At 36.9% G+C, this 6,330-nt stretch overlaps 1 protein-coding gene across 2 annotated transcripts in view; it reads left to right on the top strand.

Moving 5' to 3' along the window:
* The first annotated feature begins 232 nt into the window (after positions 1 to 232).
* The window catches only part of CNR1 (cannabinoid receptor 1), a 26,175-nt gene continuing 20,077 nt past the window's right edge, over positions 233 to 6,330 (top strand). For both annotated transcript variants that reach the window (XM_044674245.1, XM_044674244.1), the window contains exons 1-2: positions 233 to 490; positions 902 to 990. The gene's annotated coding sequence lies outside the window, so the exon portion shown is untranslated. The remainder of the gene's footprint in view (positions 491 to 901; positions 991 to 6,330) is intronic.

Genomic DNA, 6,330 nt, shown 5'->3' with positions numbered 1-6,330 from the left:
CTGCAGGAGCAGCAGGTCTCCCCGAGGCGTTAGGCGGCGGCGGCGGTGGCTGCTGCGACTGAGGGCAAGAAGTTTGGAGGCTCAGCAGCCACCTCCTGTGCGTCCTCCCCTCTGCTCTCTGCTACCTCTTCCCCACTCCCCTGTCCCTCCCCTCGTAGCTCCCGTGGCGGCGGCGGTGTCTGGGCGGCCGCTGCCAGGGACAGGACAAAGGCTCATTAACACGTGATGGGACCCGAGCTTCATAAATGGGACTGGAGAGAGAGAGCGCAAGAGAGACAGACACAGAAAGCGAGCAGGAGGAGAAGGAGGGAAAGGAGAAAAAGGGAAAGAGGGAGACCAGGAGCAGGGTAGTAGCGGAAGCCAGGAGCGCTGGCCCAGGCTGGCTGGGGGACTCCGGGAGAGGAGAGGAGGCAGGCGTCCCCCAGCTGAGCCCGGGCTTGAAGACCGTAGAGCAGGAGGGAGAGGGAAGAAGGAAGACTGAGAGCAAAGGGTAGGGAAGGTAAAGGAGGGAAGGGGTCTACAGGAGGGCGCAGCTTCTCTGCCCATTTTCTTGCAAAAAGCTTGCGACAGGAGTAGCTTCTTTGCGTAGAGGGTTAGCGCCATTGGAAAAGAGACCAGAGAAAAGAAGAGTATCTACACGAGCTTGGACAGACAGACTGACACACCCCACTCCACCCTAGCCTAGCCCACCCTACCCCTCCTCTCTCTCTTCCTCACGCCCCACGGTACCGCCTCCCTCTTCTCTGCCTTCTCTTGCTCTGCTCTTCTCCCTCCTCTTGGGCTCACTCGCATTTTCACTTCACTCATTCCAGCGTCCCTAGCCCTGGCTTGGGGCGGGGCGCCTTTAGTGCTCCCTGCCTGGGGGGGCTCTGTAGAATAAGTGTGGGATCTTTCCTTTTAGCTGAGAAGCCACCATCCACAATCTTTGGCAAGACTCCCAGAGGAACTGAGGGTACCGGATCCCCCGCGGAGGACCAGGGGATGATAAGGGTAAGGATTGGAAGAGTTCCACTGGCAATACTTTTCTGCTACCCGCCCCTGTGGTGCTGTCCAGGGTGAGCCCTAAAGCGGCTAGTGTGTGCTTTTCTTGTTCGGTATATGCGTGTGTACATGTCCAAATCATGCATCCATATGGTTATTTAAATATCTAGCTGTCAGTCGACTTTAATGTTCCTTTCAGTGGTCTCCCTGTCTTTTCCTTTAAGGTTTCTAACGCCCTTCCTCATTTCTTTATTACACTGATGTCTATGTGTATGCCTCTGTATATGGTTGTAGAAAATAGATAATAGGAAATGTTTGCTAATTGGGTGCTTCGCTTTGTTAGTGAATATCTATAAACAACATCAACATGCATATCTTTAATTCAAGCTGGTCTCTGCACCAAACCTAGAACACAGATAAAGCGTCACCTTAAGTGTCATAAAAGCAATATATAGGAAACAATAAACTTTCTGGACGGCAAAATGCAAATGAGAATAGAGAGAACACAAATGCTAAATATTGAACTAAAACCAAAATATGTATTTAATGAATTTAATGTTTTGATGTTTTTTTTCTTGGTACTAAGCTAGAACACATTTTTTTTTTTCACTTTTCACGACTGATTGCATACTAAATAGATATGTCTACATGGGAAAAGTAAGGAAATATGTGATCATTTTGGAGTTTAAAACATAAGTAATTCTAATGTTTAAATGTAATTTTTAAATGCTTTTAAATTAAGACAGTTTGAAGGGGGGAAGAGGCTAAAATATTTTAGTTTCCTGATCATGCTTATACTATGCACGTGTATTTTTTTTTCCTCCAAATAGAGCTGCCTTTGTTGCTATGTTGGCATATTAAGACACCTCGGGCATTTAATCTAATGAGGGATTAAGACAGGTTTTTATGGTCTTAAATATGTTATAGGAGTTTTATTGGCTCTGTGACTGCTCCTCTTTTTTTTATTACCACCTAAATTAATATCTTTTGAACAATGAGGGGGAAAGCCAATTTCTTAAAGGAAACTCAGTACACATTGAGGACCAATGATGTCACCACTAATATTAATCTATTTCCCTGTATATTGAGAAGCTCATAGCAACTAGCCTCTTAGGTTCCCAAAGGACTTTATCTGATTTAAAGTGTTGCTTTTCTAATCCCATCCTACTGGTAATTTACAATGGAAGACAGTCTTATTGATTTTTCTCTCAGGCTTTTTCTTGGTACCTCTTTTTCGCTTTCCCAAAATTCATTTATGAGCAGTCCTATCAAAATGCCATTTATATTTCTTTAAGTGGTACCAAATTATTTTTAGATTTAATATTGATATGAAGATGGTCTTACCCTTTCCATAACATTAAAAAAAATAACACTGAAACCAGTTGTTTGCAAGTAGTATAGCATTATAGCTAAGCAAGAGATTTAAACTTGGACCTATCTTTGTCTGAACAAAATTGTTAATTTTAAATAAGCTATCAACAAGACTTACTACAAAAGACCTCTTTTTGTTTCAAAGATATCTACTACTCATCATGAGAAGCTCTCTTTGCCAAGGTATGTATCAAATATATGAGGGGAAAGAAACCCCTCTGTTTTCCTTAGATTGAGTGTGGGTAAAATGATGCTAAAAGATGGGAGTTCACAGCTTTACACCATGTAGGTAAAAAAAAAGTCTATATTTGTATACATATTGCCAGAAGAGACTGCATGTACATATACAAAATGCTTAATATTAGTGTATATATATATATGTATACACATGTATACATATAGTCCCTTGTGAATAGTTATATAGCTTTTGAAGAGTAAGACATCTAGTTTGGTTGGAATTCTAAAGTTCTAATTGTTTATTTAAATGAAAACTTAAATGTGAAAGTGCGTTGCTTTGTCCAGCTGTTATTTCTATTTTTTTTATTGTTATCCTTTTCCCAGTGGAATATGTTCTTCTCTGTGTTGCTTGTGAGGCTGTCGTCTAACAAGCTTAGTTGCAGGATCAGTGTGTTCTTTTGGCATTTCAAACTGTTAAAATAATTAAATTATTAAATGTTACCAACTTGAAACTGCTAGAAATTAAATCTTCCAAGATAATTATTATTTATCATGTGATAGCCTACTTAGCAAGGAACTACTTGGAGGGCATATCTTTTTCTCTTTCCTTAAAAAAAAGACCCAAGGATTGGATTGATGAAAACTATTGGTTTTGAAGTATTAGTTTATTAATCACTGAAACAAAACCTGGAAAACTTTTTAATGACATACATTTGTCTTTAAAAATTGCTTTGGTTTACCCTTAGCACCAAAATTTAAGCATATTTTCAGTTTCCTTGAAGATTAGCATTTGGAATTAGACTCTGAGTACTTGGCTCTATACGATTAACAATTTGGAAATGGAATTAACGGTTGCAGCATACCCTCCACAGAGCTCTAACGAATGTTTCTTGCCTGGAAAACAAGTTGGCAAATGAAGAAATGAATTATTTTCCATTAGCTATCCAGGAATGCTACAGAAGAAAAGTAATAAATTGAATTTGAAAATAGCTCACAACATGTGATTAGGGAAGGCAGGATTGGGTTATGGCTTCTTGAATTTGGTTAGTAAGATGAAGCCTGTTCTTTGGGTTGGTGCCTGTTATTCTTGAGGGTAATTATATTAGCCCAGTTGCATAAAGAATGAGTGTTATCTTTCTACTAAAAGGATGACATGTCTCAACCAATGTTAAGTCTGCCTCTTCTGTTTTTATATGCATGATTTTCCAATAAAAAATAATATTAGAAACCAAGATAGCTTTTTAGTCTAACTATATTCTTTTGATTCAGATGCAACATGGATCCAAAATTTCTTGAAAACTATGATTAAAGCAAAGGTTTAAGTATCAAATACCAATCTTCTTTGAGATTGCCTGCTCTGTTGATTTATTTCTTGTTGATTGACTATGTTGATTGTTGATTGACTAAATATTAGTAAAGAAGTTTAAAAAGCAAGAAAAATATCTAAACTAATCTAGGTATTTTGTACTGGGAAGTCTGACTTCATGTCTTTGATTTATGGTTCTTTCTAATCAATTTCTTGTAGAAAATATATTAATACCATTTAAGAAACTCCAGTTGTTTGAACTTTCATTGGCAGTATAATGTTTTTATCCATCACCTAACATATATGTGTGTTTATATGTATAGAAATGTGTATATATATATAAAATATATATTTATAGATGAAGCTACTTTATCCTTATGAAATGGTATATCCATATAGGTTTCTCTAAAATATTTGCAACTAATAGAAATCATGTGACTTAGATTATACAGGAAATAAATTTCAAAGCTCATTTTGTGCTACTACATATACATACACTTGTGACATTGTCCTTGAAAGATTTTAAAAAAACTTACTCTTAAAAATTTTTAGAGTTCTAAGGGCTGACTTAAAATATATTCTACAATCCCTGGATTTGAGCAAATTCAAAGCAATTGTGCAGATGGACATGGAAGATTTAGAGGATGATGTCTACTTTGAATGATAAAGCTGTTCGCATTTACATGGAAATCTGTAAATTTCTGGTGTCCAAAAAAATTCTTACAAATATGCCAGATGAACAGTGATGGCATTCTATCGTGAGCTAATGTTAAATGTTAAATGCTTTAACACGGCAACTCTATCTCTTTCAGGTCTGTCTGTCATTTTGACTTGCTTAGAAACTAGTACTTTCCTGGCATGAAGAGACATTGAAGATGATTATTGCACAGAAAAGTAGATAATTTATACCATGAGCTACTTCATAGAATTATGTCATCATGATCATGAGCAAATTATAGCTATAAACAAATCCATGAAAAAGAAGAATTTTAGTGATTCTTCATAGCCCCTAACTAATATTATTAAAAGTTCCATCTAGAACTGACCTCATAGATAATAGGTGTTTTAGTGTTTTAGTGTTAAGTCAAAGATACTCTCATAATGTGACTATTCCATTTTCAGCCTAAAGACTCATCTAAGAGCCTTTATGAAAGTTAACTTTCTATTTTAAACAGACATGTACAGCATCTAAATACATTTTATTCCATTACATTAAAATTCGAAGGATATGTAAACATATCCTTAACACAAATGTTCATATTAATTTTCTTCATGTAGAAGCATCCATCTGGAGCATTTCACCTGCAAGTTACTTAATGATACATTGTCACCTGGCACCATTTAGTTAGTTTTATGTCAGGCAACTCTAAAGATATTGGATTTTGATTAATTATCATCTGTTTCATAGTGGTTCAGACTTTTCAAAAATGTGGGAGAAAGTATTGTTTACTCACCCAACCTGAATGAATGTTCAATGTTGAGCTTTAGCAGTTCGGAGAATACTATGAATTCTATTTCAGCCCCAGCTGGAGTAATTTTCACACCTGTGCTTTAGGAAAACTCTCAAAGATGTTTTAGGAGGGGGGTGTTGTTTTGTTTTATTTTTGTTTTTTGTTTTTCTCTTTTTAAATATGTGAAATGTGATTGATATAGATAGTCATTATTTATAGCTAACTTTCTTCTCTGAGAGTGCACTAGTGCTATAAGTAGCTTTTGGATCCATGATTAAGTTAGCTAACAGAATGGAAGTTTGATACCTGGAAAAAAAAAAAAAAGGAAACAAGTAGGCTTTTAGTTGTCTGTTTCCCTCTGTCCCTCTCAGGAGAGGTGGTAAGTGACTTCTCTGAGGCTAATATATCCGTTAGTATTCTTTTGCCAATTTTCTCTCCCCCCCAGCTTTGCATATTATTCAGTTAGAACTAGAACTTTGGATTGGTTGGATAAAAGATTCTGGCGATCTTTCAGCCTAATTCATTATTTATTAGCATAACTTTGAATTACATTATGTGTTTTATGGCAGAAGATAGAGAGCAACATGGGTTCTTAAACTAGGCATATATTATAGCTTGTTTTTCTGCCATTCTTACTAACAAATACTAACTATGTTATTCCTTTTTAAAGAAAAGCAGAGGCATCTTTCAAAGATGTGTACCCTTGCCAGACAATCTGGTGTGGCGCTTAATATACTGGCAAATCCTTTTAACAGGTTGTTTATGTATGTCAGCAGAGCATCTAAATGGCATTAAAATACTAATATAATGAAGAAGTTAGCTTCTTTACATGGTTTAGGGTCCAAGAACACATATGGGAGGCCCCTGTTATCACTTTTCCACCATGATTTTTGTCCTTTCCTTTTTTTAACTGTTTACTAAAATGAAAGATTTTATTTCTTTTGAGAGTGCCAAGGAGGGAGAGAAAGATTTTGTTTAAATCAGTGGTATATTCCAGTACCTGCACTAAACCTCTTCTCTCTCTCTCTCTCTCTCTCTCTCTCT

This window comes from Gracilinanus agilis, chromosome 4, assembly GCF_016433145.1.
Source record: "Gracilinanus agilis isolate LMUSP501 chromosome 4, AgileGrace, whole genome shotgun sequence".
NCBI lineage: Eukaryota > Metazoa > Chordata > Mammalia > Didelphimorphia > Didelphidae > Gracilinanus > Gracilinanus agilis.
Note: the sequence above shows the minus strand (reverse complement) of the source record. Positions and strands in the feature narration are given on the sequence as shown.